Source organism: Accipiter gentilis, chromosome 8 (genome assembly GCF_929443795.1).
Source record: "Accipiter gentilis chromosome 8, bAccGen1.1, whole genome shotgun sequence".
NCBI lineage: Eukaryota > Metazoa > Chordata > Aves > Accipitriformes > Accipitridae > Astur > Astur gentilis.
Window position 1 is genome coordinate 29,924,038 of NC_064887.1, and position 18,541 is coordinate 29,942,578.

Below are 18,541 nucleotides of genomic sequence, written 5' to 3' on the forward strand. Positions count from 1 at the left end.
GCGGTCTCGAACTCGCGGGCGGGTGGGTGGGAACTACGATCCCGGAAGGAACACTCTCTGGCGGAAGGCACTGGTACTGGGGGCACCCTGAGCCGTGCTGCACGGGCAGTCCACTGACGACATCCGGGAATGGAATTGCTGTAGGGGAAAGCTAGAGACCAAAGGGAAGTGCCAGCAAGCCCGCCCCCTCGGGAAGAGAAACGGGACCCTTTCCTGGCACTGCAAGAGGAACAGGAAGGGCTAAAAACTAGGAGCTGCAGTTTGGGGTTCAGGCCGCCCAATCCACATGGTGAATAGCTGCTAATGGTCTGCTGATAAAGAGCCTTATATACACATTCCCCCCGCTATTGTCCACAATGCTTTAGCCAAGCCCCTTGATGCTGTGGAAGTACCATCAGGCGTTCACATGTATCAATATAGAGATGATATCCTAGTCAGTGCGGATAACAAGGAACAGGTAGGGCAAGTGGGTGAGGCCATCTGGAATCTCTTAGTCAAGAATGGGCCAGACGTCCCATTTTCTAAATATCAGGGTCCTGGACAAGAAGTCAAATTCCTGGGGTCATGGTGGATAGCTGGAGCAGTTGCAGTACCTGACAATACTCTATCAGCTATTGAAAAGGGACAGACTCCAGGCAATAAAATGCAACTACAACAGCTGTTAGGTACTTTGGGCTACTGGAGAAAACATATACTAGGGTTTTCAGTGATTGCCCACCCTCTCTATAACTTGCTCCAAAAGAATAGGAAATGGGATTGGACTCTGTAACATGCGGAAGCCCTTAACACTCTGAAAGATGAGCTTAAGGCTTATCAGAGACTAGGCCCATTGCACCCACGAGATCCGTTAAGGGTGGAATGGGGATTCACTGAATGTGTCTTACACTATGGTGTCTTTCAAAAGGGCCACAGGGACTAGCTAGGTCATTATTATTCTCTTCCACTTCATTTAAGGAGACTGAGCAACGATATTCAGATTGGGAGAAGGGGATTCTTTCCCTCACTAGAGCATTTAAGGAGGCTGAAAAGCTGTGTACCTCACAGGATGTTATAGTACAGGGTCCTTTCCCTCTCTTAAATTCAATCCTTAATAGGTCACCTTACCCAGAGGGAGTACCCCAAAAGGCCACAGTTAGGAAATGGTATGCATACCTAGAAGGGATAAGCCAATTGCTCCCACTAGAGGGTCCGACTAAGGTTGCTGTAGTTTGAAAACCTGTAAACCCTGACCCAGCCTTGCTGGGTCAACCATATAAACCTTCTCTGATTGAGGAGGCACCCGACTTCATGGCAGGCTCAGATATGCAGGGAGTGTGGTTCACTGATGCATCTGCCCATCGAGTGGGATCAAAATGGCAATATAAAGCAGTGGTACTGGAGTTTGGTACTGGGAACACAGTCAAGGAAGAGGGTGAAGGTAATGTACAAGTAGGAGAACTACGGGCTTTATTACTGGCTACCATCATCTATGCTGACTCTTACGCAACCTTTAAGGGTGCTACAGAGTGGATATGTCAGTGGGAATCTAGTAAGTGGGAAGTAGGTCATGCGAAAGTGTGGAGGAGAGAGGACTGGCAATGTCTCCTAGTAATAGGGAGATCCCGACCTTTAAAGGTGGGATCGGTGAAGGGACATGCTTGGGATGGAACCCCAGCTGCTAAATGGAATCAGCAGGTGGACCACCTGGCCCAAATCAGAATGGTCACCAGTGGGAAGGAGGATTGGGAGAGACTAGCAGAATGGTTGCATATCAAACGAGGCCACTCAGGGAAAGCAGATCTGTACTATGAATGCCAATCTTGGGGTTGGCCAGTGTCTATGAAAACCTGTGAAGCAATTCTTACAGCTTGCCCGCAATGCCAAATAAGGCTTAAGGCTAATCACCCAAACCAAGCTCCGGCTCAGCATATCAGATAAGGCAAGGCTTTTTGGAGCACGTGGCAGGTTGATTACATTGGTCTTCTGAGACCATCTCATGGGAGTGGAAAGACTCACCACATCAGTGCCCAGTGGGTAATATCGGACTTCTAACTGTGTGATGTGGTTTTAAGACCGAAGCCTAGTTTGTGCTTTCTTTTAGGACAATGAAGAAACGAGCCATTCCAGTGCTTCTACTGGCAGTGATGATGGTGGCAGGTGTGGATGGTGAAGATCTGGATGATAATGTCATGGCAAAAATGATGGACATCAATATATCATGAGTCCTTGAGCTCGCATGAAAGCAATGTAACAATTTTAGTTTCAGGTTCAGATTGGATGGGGAAGGAGGCTATACTCATGTTGTTCATAGTTGGTCACCAGGTGCAGTAAATGCTAGTTCAGTATGAAACACCAGATGTGACTGTATCCTCCAACTAACCCATGGGATCACGGGGTGGAGTTGGAATGGTACTATACTATGTCCTGAAATTCCATGGGGGCAACTGTGTATGGTACTCAAGGAACATCGACAGAGCATTCTAGAACTGAGTTTACAACTATCAACCTTAGCCAAAGTTACATCTGACAATTTGGGGACTCTTAAACTATCAGTTATAACATGTCGGTAAAATGACTATAAAAAATTGGGCTATATTGGATTAGGTGCCAAAGAAAGAAAAGTGTATATGTAAAGTTTTGAACATGTCAATGGACAACTGCTGTGTTCATTCTAAATGTGTCAATGTGGCTTCAAGACTAAATCAATGAGAGAATACAGCAAAAGACTCAGAGGCAATTGCTTCTGCACCAGGGACCAACTGGTTGGGAAAAGTTTAGATATGTTCGGATTTTCTTTCACGGGGTGGGCAACTAGCCTTCTCTAATTTTTAATAATGCTTGTAGTTATAATTACTGTAATCTATATTGCAATAAGTTCTAACAAACGCTTGGTAGTGAAGTCTCTACTAATGATTAAGTATAATCCCTTAAAACTGTCCACACACTGGATATTCCTGTGTTTGATATTCCACTTTAATTCTAGACCAGAAGGGAATGATGGGCCACAATGAGCATCAAATTCACCAAACTGCACCCCTTTTTAACTTTGGAGGCAAGAGGTGACTGTACCACCACTCCAGAGGAACCAGTTGAATCATGACTGTGGTCACAGGGTGGATTGTGGCAGTACACACTCCCCCCCATCCCACCAGCAGGAAACGAAACTAAGGGCAGAGCTACAGAAAGGGATGTAGGGGTGCTGGTGGGCAGCAGGCTCAAGAGGAGCCAGCAGTGTGCCGGGCAGCCAAGAGGGCAAACCGCATCAACCACATAACCAGCATACCCGCATAACCACATAACCAGCTGGTCAGAAGAGGTGATAATCCCACTGTATTGTGGCAGTACATCCCGCCCCCCCCCCCCCCCCCCCCCCAATTCTGCCAGCAGGAAACGAAACTTCTCCAGGCATGGAGAAGGGGAAGGAAACCCTGGAGGCCGCAGGTTGACATTTGAAATGGCCAATCGAGATGCACCAGGTACACTGAGGTGACCTTGGCCAATAGGGATTAACTGACCACAGGTCAGATTCAGCAGGGGTATAAACGGGTCCCGCCGGAGGACATGTGGGCAGTCCTCCTTGGAGCAGCGGGTCTGCAGTCGGGGACTCCCCCTCGGGTCGGGACACTGCCCGAGGTAACTCCTGGAGGGAGAGAGCCCTCAGCTTTTAGTTCAGCGATATGCACATTTTGAGCCATCACTTTAAATCTTGGGGATTCTGAAGTCAGCTGTGTAGTATTAATTCTCTTTACATCATTGAGCCTGTGGTTTCATAAAAAGTTACCAGACTTCTAACTAACTTTTGCTGAAGAATAAATCTGAGTTTTAACACCTGTTGGATTTGGTTAGTTGTGCATCCGTAACAGTAACATCACACAAAATTTTATTCCAACTTTTAGGGGCAAGAAATAAATATACAACCAGGTGGGTCGACCTGCTACTGTGTTTAGAAACAGGTTAATATATTAATTTCTAGTAATGATGAATTCTACATAACCTATAATCATTTTGCAAGGTCACTGACATCTAATCAACTCTGTTTTCTTAAACCAACAACACAGGATGTAGGTATTAAATATAAAATGCATGCATATGCACAAGACACATTAAGTATATATATAAAGTACGTATTTAATGAATATGTATGTATGTATGTATAGATGTGCATGGGCTCATAGAAGGAGGTCTTCCAAATATAAAAAAAGAACTGTCATATTTAGATTCCAAAAGAAATCACAAATATTTTAAGAACTCACTGCAGTTACATTCTCATGTAACATTGTACACTTTATAGTGTACTTACATATACCCTTTAGAGTCCCCTTTGTAACCATTTTCCATACCAGATATGTGCAAAGCCAGAACTTTAATTTTGGAACATATGTTTTTACTAACCTTCTAACAAAGATTTTTTTTGTTTAGAGAATCTTTTTAGAATTGTCAGTGAGTTTGTTACAAAATCCAACACATAAATGTCAACTGCTGTTAGAAACTAACGGGAGAAAATTGTATGCATGCCTGATTTACTTCTATGTAAGTCACATAGATCTTTAAAAGAGAAAAAATAAGAAAATAAAGATCATTGTGTGAACAGTCCAAGAAAAAATCCACTGAAGGCAGTAAAGAGTCTTGAATCTTAGAGAAGGAATGGGTCAGAGTATGAATAGTGGAAAGGAACAATCCTCAAACAGTACTAACAACTGAATGAGAACAGTTAAAGTTCATCCAGTATGCTAGAGAAAAAAGTTATTTTTCTGCCCTCTCCAGCTGTCACTGTCAAACTTATGCATAAGAATCATTGTGTACTATTAGTGTACAACTGTACGTGAGTGCCAAATGAAATGATTATGATTAGTTATACCTTCTGGACAACTTAAAAGGCAGTGACCTCACCAGTGACCTCTTTCTCCAGTAGCAGATCTGTTTTTTTTAGTGTCAAAATCAGGAGGTAGTAAGTGATATAAAGAAAACACAACTAATACAATTCCCAGGGTTTGGTTCTGAAAGTTTTAAGACTATTTGAATTTCATGCATTAGTTGTAATCATGCTTTAGGCAAACATTTTAATTTTGTAGAGTACTATATATTAGGAAATACAATATTTGAATCTGTGAGAAAGACCTATCTCTGAAATTAATACAGCCAGATTGTTTCACCATATGTTTCTCCTCAGTTTCCCCAAGTATTCCAGGAGTCAACCAAACTTTAGCATGTTTTAGCTTGTTTATCTGTAGATGCAAAACTAATCTGGAGAGCAAAAGATGTGTGTTGTTTAGTTAACTGAATATTGTGCAGTTCTCACATGAAATGTGCTATACAGCAGGATGGTATAATACTGTCTAGTATTATAGTATGATATCATTCCATTGAGAAGGCTTAGTTATTGGAATGTATTGTTTATAGATTATGCTAAATAGCATTTTGTTCATCACTGCTTCCCCATATAAACTCCCTGACATGCTGTCACCCTGAGATTTGTAAACTGTCAATTTTGAATTGACACTGGCATTGAAAAAGGACTTAATGAGTTTAAATTTGATATTGCAAGGGAAATCCATGAAGAGGAATAGGTAGAGAATTAATTTAACCAGGCTTTTAAACAATCAGCCTTGCAAACAACTGATCTGCAAGATGCCAGTATCATGCTTGCACAATGCTTTTAATTTAAATTCATAGCAGCAATTATTCTCTTTTAACTCCCAGCACTTTGGGAATCGATAGTTGCAGTATTAATTCATAGCAATTTCTTTTCCTTGTTAAGGAGGCAGAATTTGTGATACAGAATAACATAACATGACTTTGCAGTTCAGGTGACTGTATATTGTCTTTCAGAAGGGGGTTGCGCTTTAGCAATGAATGATTGCAATCAAACTTCATGAAGCTGGGTAAAAACAGAGACAGTAAAAATGTGTAATGCAACAATATGACTAGTTTCAGTTATCTCATATTTTGGATACATGAAACGGAGATAAAAGGGGGAAATATCAATTTATGGAGATTTTTTAAAAGTATCTGAAACTTGTAAAATCATACTCCATATTACCTTTCAATAATCATTAATTTGCCTGTAACTCCTCACCCAAACCAGTAGCTCTAAATAATATAAGCCCTTGAAATTCCACTAATATTGCTTGAAATAAATAAATAAAATGGAAAACAAGTAAACTCTAACTTATTTGACAGTCTAGCTGACTAGACTGAATAGCAGGATCATGTAAACTGCTACTTCTTTGCTCCAATTAAAGTGATTGATAGAGATTGAACAACTGAAAAAGCTTGAAAAAGCACAAGACCTAGCAAAACCTAATTAGCTAAAACCAGAAAAAGTATTACACAGAGAGCAGATCTGGGCAAATAAATGATTTAGTGGAAAAAATGTGTGTTGGGTGGAAGAATGAGGATGGGCTTTGATCAAAGTAAATATTTTGATGATTTCTAGTGAAAGTAAAGGTAAGAACTTGATTCACATAAAGCTGAAAATGATCTGACATTCTTTCAAGTAAATTTTTTCATGATTTTTACTTGCTTAAACCAAAGTATGTCATTCTGAAATAAGCTGAAAAGTTAATTTTGAAAATTTCATGAAAAAAATATTAAAGCCGATATTGTTCTATACGAACCATACAAACTGAGTACAATCTACTCTATGCCATCAGAACACTCGGCATTACTGTCTGCAAATTTCCATTTGGTTCCTCAGTTTTGTTTCTCCTCATTAACGTTACCTATTTTAAGCAGATAAAAAGATAAAATTACTTTATGCTAGCAGTTACTTTAAATGGTCCTTCCTGATCAAGGACAAAGGTTTTCTGTAACATACCTAAGTGTCTTTGAAACAGCTTCGCTTGAGATCTTGATTTTGCCTCTCACATCTTTTATGTTCAGTACCACTCTCATTTCAAAAGCTTGTTATGCAATATCTGAGAGATACTGTACTAAAGATAATGAGCTGCCTTCAGAACCAAGAGGAAATACTCCATTAATCAGAGATACTTACTTAAGCATGTCAGCATCATTATGAGAAATAAAATGAATTATCATTGTTCTGACTTCTAGTGCATATGACTACATGGTTCTGACAATTAAGCAAAACCTCAAATAACCAATCAAATAAAAAAGAACATACTTTCCTTATTGATATTAAGACATGGATATGTATATTTTAGGACACTAATAGTCTGGAAAAAGGTGTGATTATAAATCTAGTGACATACTGGGAAGGCTATCATTGATCAGGCTCTTCAAGAGAGGTCCAGCTATATAAGATATATTGTTATTTTAGATAGTTGTTTGTGTTTTTCACTAGAGCATTACAACCCAAAAGTTGTAAGGTTTTCAAGCTTCAGCAATTAATTTTGATAGTTACATTCCTCATACCTCAAAGGGAGCTCCAGTTTGAGCATGCAGGAATGGGGTTAGAAAAGCTAAAGCATACCTGGAGTTGAATCTGGAAAGAGATGTGAAGGGCAACTAGAAGGGCTCCTGAAGGTGTATTAGCAGCAAAATGAAGATTAGGAAAAATGTGGGTCCACTGGTCAGTGGGGCAAAGCACCATTCAGTGATTCTCAAAAAAACAAAGAAATAATTATTTTATTATTCCTTGAAAGGTGGTTTATTTTAATACTTATTTAGCAAACACTGGCCATGTATGAAATCACACCCAGGAACTAGGCAATGAGGTAAACTAGTTTGAAGCAACTTGTGTCTTATGGGAAAAGGTCCACGCTCAAGGGCCAGTTTGACATTTTATTGTCTACTACCAAACCTTTAAAATCCTAGCATCCTTAACACTGTCTTGATAATTGCTTGAACCTTACAAAAGGCAATTCCATTTCCACTTTTACCTTCTCTTAGCAAGAGCTTGTCTCATTTCCCCCATAACTTCCTTAGAGCCCAAGCTGTCAGAGTTAGTTTTCTGTGTCTCCAAGTAGTGTCCTGAGGACTGCAGGTCTGACAGGTCACCTGTGTAGCAGCTCTGCTGCTCAATGTCAGCACACATAGCAAAATCCACTGACAAAACTCAAACTGATAAGCATAAGAATAGCCCAGCTGTTAGTAGCCACTAAAAATGATAGTCTGAATAAAATTCAGATAATCAGTTGTATTAGTATCATATCCTATTGACTTCCAAAACACCTAGTTTTTATTTAAGCTACTGAAAATTAGATGAGCAGAAAACATGCAATTCAACAGGTCAGCACCTGTTTTTTTGTTGATGGTTTGTTTGGTTTTTCCTTTCCCAAGAGATCACACTGAGAAGAGTGGAAGGATGGAGAGGTCAGTGCCACAGTTAGAGGAATAACAACAAATAGTATTCCTTTTGCTATTACAGTGTTTTTCCATCCTTTTTTTCATCCTATGTAAATTGGTATTTCACAAACCTTTAACAGATTCAGAAATTCATCTTAAATAGCAACCCATAAGTTACAGTTTTAAGATTCCAGGCTCTTCAAATGTGAAAAATTGAATTGTAAGTGTTGTAAGGATAGTGTCTCCCCAGGATTTATGCTAACCAGTTCTGTCTCATCAGCTAGTTAGCTTGAAGAAAATCTTTGTAGTATATTGACATATATACTTCCTTTCCTTTCCTTTCCTTTCCTTTCCTTTCCTTTCCTTTCCTTTCCTTTCCTTTCCTTTCCTTTCCTTTCCTTTCCTTTCCTTTCCTTTCCTTTCCTTTCCTTTCCTTTCCTTTCCTTTCCTTTCCTTTCCTTTCCTTTCCTTTCCTTTCCTTTCCTTTCCTTTCCTTTCCTTTCCTTTCCTTTCCCTTCCCTTCCCTTCCCTTCCCTTCCCTTCCCTTCCCTTCCCTTCCCTTCCCTTCCCTTCCCTTCCATTGAAGAAAGACCAAGTAAAATGTAAAAATTTCTCAATGAAGTTATTCAGGGTTTAATACATTAGAAAGTTATTCTGTTTTCCACAGTACTTGTTCATGAAAGCAACGTGCATGTTTATTCCTCCCTTAGTGGAAAGTACATGTCATGTCTTGTGAATGGCCAGTTTTAGGCTTACTTTACAGCATGATGGTTTTTTCGTGTAAAACCATATGCTTTAAGTGTAAATCTGTTTAGTTTGTCAGTACCTTCACGTAAAGGAAGAATATTTTTAAACATGCAAGTGACAGCACCTCCACCCATTTGTTCAGGGAAGGTGAATCCAGGGGACTTTGGGATCCAGAGGAGAAGTCCTTCCCAGCTCACTAACCCAAAGTCCATGGGGCCTCAGACACACAGGTTGCTCCTGTCCCAGCCTGCTAGAGCAAGGCAGCAGTGGTTTCCTGACCCTATGTCCAAACAGGAGTGAGGATAAACACATAGCCCCAACGTAACCAACACACAGAAGAGCTGTACCTTTACAGGCACTGCATAGACAAAAGTAACATTCACCTAAACATGAACAGCACAAACGGACTGAGCCTGTTCTTACTTGTCAGCTAACCAGGCTTAAAGCATGCAAGCAGATCCCACACCTACATACTCTCCCACACAATTGGTCTCTCAGGTAACTGGTGTGCACCTGTGATTCCCCAGTAGTTAATTGGATACTGGTCCCAGCAGTATCCTACCCCTAGACCAGACATGGCCAAACGTGCACCAGTTCACTTGCTTGCACAAGCTTACTTGCACAAGTTTGGCCATGTTTACATGCACAAGTTGTTTACTTGCATCAACAAACCTTTATCACCCCTCCCCTCAGTTTTTCTATGTTCATTACACCCCAGTGCCTCCTTTCCCCTAACTCTGGCCCTTACACATCAGTTTTACCAGTTCCCACAATACCCTTGAAACATCCTTTAAGTTTGCTTTTTCCTATGAGACTTATGATGATCTTATTTTCCTTCTTCTAGTCAATTACCAAGTTCTGAGTGAGGCACTCCAAGGCTATGCATGAGCAGCTCCTTACATGGCCCATCCATCAGTGTCCTGTCCTGAGTCTTCATTGTCTCCCTTATCTACATCTTACCAGGGTTTATCCATCTCTGTGTTTACTCTGTTACTTTCCCAGTCTTGTGCCTTTGTCTTTTATGCTGAAAGTCATTAAACAGATATCCTTAAAAGCCAAACATCTGGCTGTCACACTCAGTGCCTGAATCTCCTTCCCTTGTGAAGCCTGCTCTTGCTGTTCTTGTGTATACAGTTAATCACAGGCGTTACATCCTGGTTTCAAGAGACAATAATTTCCCTTCTGACCCAAAATTAAGATCATCTTTTCTGCCTCATATCATCTAGTGTCTTTGCCAGAGCTCCCAAATGTTGTCGTTTTAACTTATTGGTACCTGTTTCTAATTTAGACTTCAAAGATCTCTGTGCATTCTGTGGGTTCTTCCCTGACTTACCAGAGTTATCAACACTAATGACTGTGTATGCTGACATGCAGAAAAAAAGGCAATGTCTTTTACTTTATTATACACTTATTCTAGATTCTAGCAACAGAGATCTCTTCATGCAAGTGGTTTTAGCACCTAAAGTCCAAATCTTCTGACTGTTGAGTAGATCCATAAAATTGGAAAAGTTCAGCTGGTTCTAAAATGCATGAGTGTGCAGGTCACCATTTTGTAAATGGCCATGCCTGCTTTAAGCTGAGAGCCCACTTCAAGTCAGAGCTCACAGACAAGAAACAGGCTGTTAACCACAATGCAGGTGAGATCTTCTGGTGCATTGAGTGAGGAGAAATTTCCCAAAATCTGCATAAATATCTGGGTGAAATACCAACCCCATAGTAATCAATGGCAATACATCTTTCCCCCCCATCCCTTTTTTTTTTTTTTCAGTGTAGGCAGCTTTTCAGGTGTGAATTTTTAGATGTGTATATAGATCTAATGCAGGTTTCCAATTCTTTCCACTCAGTTGGTCTCTCTGAATATCTAATGAATAATGCAACACAAGTTGATGACTGGATGTTGCAGTGGGGCTTACTGAGTGTTTCTTCAAGTGTACAGATATATGCATGTCTTGCAACTTTAGCTGCAGCAGCTCTGCATGATGTTAGAGGAAGACCAGGAGAAAAATTAACTCTATTTAAAAAAAAAGAAGCAAACTTTTGAAGTACAGTTAAAAAAGTAATTTTGACACCTCCCTCCCCCCAGTAATACTTTCTTAACTTCTCTTTCCATTATATCGTTTGCTATACTCCCTTCTGCTCAAGGGGATCTGCATTTTCTTTAAAATGATGCTGATTTATGTTAAAAATATTTTATTAATTCAGTAATCTTTATGCAACGCTTTCAAAATGCAAACAGAACTGTCCTCTGGGAAATACACTCAGCTGCCTTGGGGCTAAAATCGACTGCTTTATAATGTTAAAAGGTGGCATGAGGGTGAACTTCTTCCTGATCTGAGATGCACTGCATGGTAGTTTCATACCTACAGCCATAATTTTAATGATAATTTATTGTTACTGAGAAGGGGAAAAGGAGGTCAGATCTGTATATTGGTTCAGCGAGCATGTGCTGTTACTCATTCTCTTGCTCATTTTTTTCAGAGATGATGGAGAGGAAAAATAAAGCATAATGCATTCTCAAGGTTGCCAGGAGCAACTAATGCTTCCAAATTGGTATTCATGTTTTATTACATCTTAAATTTCAGCACCTTAAAAACAATAAAGGAAATTGCATTTTCACAAAGAATCTTCCTTCAGGGAATGTACTTCAAGTTTACTGTCTTTTTTCTGATGTTTTTGTCCATGTATTATGAACTCCTTGATTCAAAAGGAACATATATATGTTCACTTTATATATATGTGCAAAGACAAGTCTATATAATTCCATGTTCCTGAAGGCTTACAAATTTGATTCCTCTAAAGCACATACATAGAGTTCTAGTAAGTCTTTTAGAGGAACCATATTTGTAAGCTTTCAGGACATGGAATTATCTATTCACTTCATGCCCACATGAAATATGAGCTTGATCCAAGGACAACTGATTTGTAGAGGACTTCACTGAGGTAATGCTGAATCCCCGATCACTTTTCCTTTTTGAAAACCAAATGGTTCTACTTAGCACAGCATCTGAATGTCTTTACCTGGAATCTGCCTCTTTTTGTAAACATAACCTAATGCTTTCCACAGAGCAAGAGCCAGAGGGAGGGAAGAAAAAGCATTTGTCCCCCATTGTTATTAAACAGCTACACAAATATTATTAATGAAAAATGTCAATAGCAATGAATTGTTCCAATACAGTTTCTATCAAATGAAAATATTATAGGGCAAACTCTTAAATTCTAATTTGTTCATACTGTACATGTAGCTGTCACACTGGCACAGAGAATATTAGATCAAGTACAAAAGAAATGGAAATGAATGGCTGTAGAAAAAAGAAGTAATATCTTTGAAGTTCAGAATTTCTTATCATTCATGGGAGTTAATGCAATTTATATTGGCTGTGGTAAGTTATTAATAAAAAATACATTGGTCAGAAAACCTTTATATATTATGAACATTAGAATAATTTTACTTCACAGAGGTAACAACTTATTAAAAGGAAAGAGATCTTCATATGAAGTCTAAAGAAACCATTCCTGTTTTCTTACTACATGTTCTTACACCTCTCTATATAAAAAAGAAATAATAATAGTGAAAGATTTCTGAACTGGGTTTTGATTGTAGCAGGAAGACAAGAGTTCTGGCATCCAACTGCATTATATTACTCTACACAGAAATATTTTCATTGCAGTAGTACGGAAGTGAAGTGCAAAGAAACAAAACTTAAGTGCAGAAAAGGCTGATGGGTTATTTCTGCCAAATTCATTATCAGAAATCCAGACTAAGTCCATTAGCTCTCCTTTGAGTTGCTACCAGTTGCTATTTCCTTTCTAATAAAATTTGTCAGGAGAGTTGAATACCTGAATCACTAATTCCAATAATTATTTCAATTGCATTGATACTTCCATTTGTGACATTGGAAACTTTATGTCTGATTTGATGATTCACAAGAACTAATCCTTTTGTTCTACCTGAAGATCACTTCATGCCTTGTTTCCATCTACTCTATAAAGGAATTTTGTAAGACTGTTATACATTTTATTGTGTTTTATGCAGTATGCTATGAAAATTTTTTCTTCATGAAATTGGTAAAAATTAACGAAAAAGACTAAAACCTCTTAGGATATAAGGAGTTGTATCAGGAAGGAATAGAGTATTACTGTTCTGTTATCAATGAAAATGTTATTTGAGAACACTGAGAAGCCATTTATCATCTCTCAGAGCATTAAAAAATGCATAAAACACCTAGAGAACACTAGCTTTTAAAGAAATCTTAACTAGTCTTTGTTGACTGTGCAGAATTTTCCAGTACTTGACAAAATGTCTGTAAGACATAATCAAAGGGTGAGGACTGTAAATGTTCTATTAGAAAACAGATACAAAGTTTCTTTTACCTGTGAATTCATAAATTTTGCTATGGAAAAATTTAGAGTTTCAGAATTTTCTCTTTGAACTTTTACTATCATTGCCATTCAATTTACCTTAAATACTTGGGAGTAGTAATCTTCTTTTCCTATTGTTTCTCATTGTGTTTCCAGTGTACATTTCCTCAGCACTCTCCATCTTGAATGAAGCTATAGAATCTGCTAGTCATCTTCCAAACACCACTTAAATTTCAGGTTGCTTCTACACATATTTACAAAGACCCCAAATTCAGCAACACTTCTCTTCTGTTCTCCCAAGCACCAGTTTTGATGACGGGTGCAGTTAGTTTTTTCACCATTTGTCATTTTTTATATATTCCCATCCCATTCCCTCCACTTGGAAGGCCCCATGTGACATCTCCAGTAAAACTGCATCTGACAGACATGTTCAGAAAAGGATTTCAGTGATAACCTTTACATGCTGCTTTGGTAAACCTCAGGTTCTGCTCAGTATAAGTCTATTAATTCTTTCTTTCTTTTTCTTTTTCTTTTTTTTTTTTTTTTTTTTTTTTTTCTCCTGATACTTCTTTTGATCCATTGCTTTACTTCTGTGTTGTTTCCCATTTTTTTTGGGTCTGTGGTTTCTCCTCTTCTTCTGCACCCGAGCATCTTTTCCCTCCATTGTTTTCTTTCTCTGCCTTTCCATTCCTGTTTTGAGATTCTCAACACACCTGCCACCTACCAGTCAGGTAGGAGTGATGTTTTTGTGCACAATGTGCAACATGCTGAGAAGTGATGGATGCACACAAAGTTGCTGGATTAGACTGTGATCACTGAATCTGCCCAAGCGGGAATGAGCAATTGACACTACCAACTGAAAGAGTGGTCACAGAATAAAAAAGCTTTTAAAACACAGGTTTAGCAAGTGAGTATATTTGTATGCCTTCCCTCAGAAGAGCCTCCTGGCTTTTTCCTAATATCAGATTTTATTTTTTATTGTTAACATCCCAGATGTCTTAAGATCTGGAAGTCTCAGAATGACCATAAACTTTTTCTGTGACTGTAAATAGTTGTCGGTTCCTTTGTTGTTATTAATTTTCTAAAAAGTTGACATCATAGCACATTCCTCCCTTTCACTTTCTCTCTCAGTTGTTTGTACTGATATTTCTTCAAGACAGCTCTTACTCATCTCTATTCTAAAAAATAATAATAAATAGAAAGTAATGAAAAAAAGCTACTGGTATCAATTGTGATCTCTAAATGGTATAATAATCCATGCAATCTATTTAATCATTTATATTGTTTCCTAAACTCTATTAGGATGTCTAACTCATAAAAGTGAATAATTATGATATCAAAACCTAAGCAAACCATAACAAAATAAAAACGTTACTATACCCAGGTAACTTAAAATCAAACCTATTTTTATTTCTCCCTAAGTTTCACGTGGGATGTAGACAAATGTTTCAATTAATTAGAAGTAGTATTATCAACCCAGTGGGAAACCATTCTCACTCGCAAGAACTGACAGTATTTTGTAGTACATACCCAGTAGAAATAAGTATTAACAAAGATCACACAAACTAGTTGTAGTTTTCCAGAAATCTGTATCATTCCATAGCAAGATTCAAACTTTTGTGTTCTTTTCCTTAGGTGATCTATTTCCAAAATTGTTCTGCATTCTGTAATGAATCAACTACTTCCACAAAAGACTAGGTACCATATAGAAATAGAATAAAAAGGAATCATAAAATCTGATCAGATAAGCTTCATTTTATACTTCTTGTAGCTTAAGTGATTAAAGTGGAAACAAAAATATATGTAAGGCAAAGGAACAGTTCATTATTCTCAGGAAGTGACAGTACAACTAAATCTACACAGGGAATTTATTTAGTTGATAGGTGCTATGTCCCAGTTCTAATGCCTGCTTACTAATTACAAGAAAACCAGCTAACCCCCTGAGCCAATTAAAGTGATGTTGAAAGACTTGTTAGTGGACTTCCTTTCATTTTAATCCTATTTCTATTGTCTTCCACTTCTTATGAAAGTCAGAGAAAACTTTATGTAGGAGGCTTGAGTAAGAAGAAAATAAAACTTCTGTTAAGCAGTAAGGATCCAATTGACTTCAATATGATTAGGATTAGGTCTCGGGATCTCTTATTTTAGTCTTACAAATTCCCTCTAGCAAATTAGAAAGGGATTTATTAGGTAATATTAAAAACTCAGCTGGGCATTACCCTGAGGAACCTGATCTAATGTTGGAGGTGGTCCTGTTTTGAGCAGGTGGTTTGAACAGATGATTATTAGAGGCCTTAAAAAAAAAATCAAGAAAAAACTTAACACTCCAGAAAAAACCTCAATGACTCTTATAACTTGAACATGAAGTATTATTTTCCACATTTTCATAGGGAGAAAGAGAATTCAAGTCTTCTGAATGGCAGCTTCTAACCTAAATTTTATATTATGCCACCTTTCTCTTATTTTCTGACTTTGTACTAGCACTATTTCATGTTTCATGCTCATGACAATCAAAGCAGCATGATACAATAATTCTTGTCCTCATTATTTTCAGCTTAATTTTCTTTAAGAGCTACTACACTCATAAAAGTTTTAATTTGCCTATTAGCATGATGCAAAACTTAAATGTGATAGTAAAACAGATAACAACAGATGATTGGCATTAAATATGAAAAAAAGTCAAAGTGATTACCTTGGAGTCACTTGACCAATGAAGCCATTGGTGGCTTATGCCAACCATCCAAGTTAGAAAGCAAAAAAAAGTGAAAATACTATGGCTTGTGGGGAACATCTACTCATTGTAGTTTTATACCCCGTGGGAGTCCAAGCCTGCATTTGGACCATTACATACACAGGCCAGTCCACCAGCAAGGACTGGAGACATTTAGTGGTCAGATATGATTGCCCTGGTCCCCTGGGTCCGTGGTAGGGGTCCTGACTGGACCAGAGGGGCAAGACCTGTGTTGGTGTGAGTGTGTGCTCTGCTCAGGATGTGTGTGTGTCACTGAACAGGAATCTTAGAATAGGAATCACTATTCACCTTTTACACTCATCTTGGTTAATAAATAGATCTAAAATTTTATGTCACCGAGAATTGGCATTTTATTCTTGTGACTACCTAACTCCTAAATTCTATCGCTTTAAGTCTTGTAGAACAAATATTGCCAGTGATTCCAGCTGCTGCTCAGTCGACAGACTACTGAATTCATTCCTTTTTTCACTTTTAACTGACTATTAAGAACCTACCAGATAGCAGAAATGACCATATAAAACCTTAAGGTTTGTGTCTACATTGAAGAGCCAGATACACATATAACTGCACAATTCTGTGTGGCCTTTAGCAACATATGCCAAAATCTCTGCTCTTCTAGATATCTGGATCCCAAAGAGGACTCCAAAGCAACAGGATAGTACTGCCATTTGTTATTTTTATTCAGGTACACTCCTACAGTACTTAACAAATTGCAGTTAGATTTTACCATCAATTTTGCACTAATGAACATTGACAAACAGGAGATTACTCATCCTGTCAGATTTGACAAATGTAAGTCATATAATTACGTGAAAGAAGTGTTGGTAGTTGTTATCGGTCTGTTTTCTATGCTAGCAGTATAACTGTGGCTGTCCTAATTATAAGCTGATATCCACTGTCCCTTAACAAATTTTATCTTACCTGTCATTTGAACAGATGCACTTCCTGTAGCACACATGATTCTCACACTGATGGAATGGGAGAAAGACAATCCAGTGTCACTTTTTGAGGCACAGTCATACAATTGTCAGGACTTTTTAATTTGAGGCAAAACAGGTTAAGGAGTCAAACAAAACCCCATTGGAAGAATTTATTTTTTTGTTATTGTACCTTAGATGATAGGCTTAGATGATGCTTTTACTATTTCTCATTATAAATAGTATCATCTTCTTTCCAGAAATGCATGGATGCATTTAAATTTTGACTAGTAAAGAGAAGGTGTTCAAAATATCCACCTTAATCTGGTTTTATATGTCAGGATTTACAGAAAAACTGCTAACTATGTAATGAATAATACTTGTAACAACTACTTAGGAAGAATTTTTATTATTATTATTAATTGAAGCAGAGGTAATCAATATTTATTTCCCTCCCTATTTAGCACAGTGTCTCAATGCATTTTTTATGAAGACCCATATTTCATTTCCAGTAATTTTTCTATGTTGTCCAGTAGTCACTGACAAATTTGTCAGAAGAAATGCAAAAATAGGATGCTGGAAAAGTCTGCATATTTTTACTTGCCCCAGTAGAGATTTTGTTCTCACAGATTATACCCTGACCCCACCCTACCATTTCCCCATCCTCAAAGAACCATTTTATTGCAAAATCAGGTTAGGATAACTTTTTCTAAAAAGGCACTTTTGATAGCTCCAGCAGCAATAGCCTTTTTCTTTGAACATTATAGTGATAAATACTCAGCAGGTATAAATCAGTATTAAGTGAGCAGAACTAGGCCTACATATGTTATTGCTGAACACTTTCAAATTCTCAATCTGAATTCTAAGTAATTGGAAAAAATGACATAGGAATGAAGTCTTCTCCATTCTGCACCATTTTTCCAGTTTTCTCAACCCAGACTTGACATCAGTGTAGTATAGAGGAAAATTATCTCATAAGCAGTCAGTCCTGAGCCTCTCCGGAAGCATCCTGCTGACTTGGCTCCCACAATAGGTATTATAAGGGGGAATTCTGTATCATGCGCTTTTTTTCCCACCTTTTTTTTTTTTTTCTTTGGTTGGTTGTTTTTGGTTGTTTTTTTTTTTTAGCCAGGAAAGAAAGAAACAAGTAATTTAGATCTAGGTGGACATAAATTGTTGACATTAAAAAAAAGGTCTATGACCATGCTCAATTCTTTCAGTTAATCTAGTCTCCAGATGTTTTTATAGTCTGAACTTGGAATAAAAGTAACATATGTTTCTTAATTACTCTTTTCTAATGATAACATTTGTTCTCATAGTTTACATTAGGGAATGTTTATCAGATTAGTCCCAAAACCAGAGTTAAAACTTTTATAACCGATAGGGCAGAAATTGAAATAAAGAAGGTATTTTAACTAGATTGGCTCTCTACTAGAAGTTTGGAACTGCATTTATAGTCAGACTCCATGCCGCATGATATGTAGGGCATTTTGCACAGCAGATGGAATACAATCTAAATGTAACAGATGAGGAAGAAGGC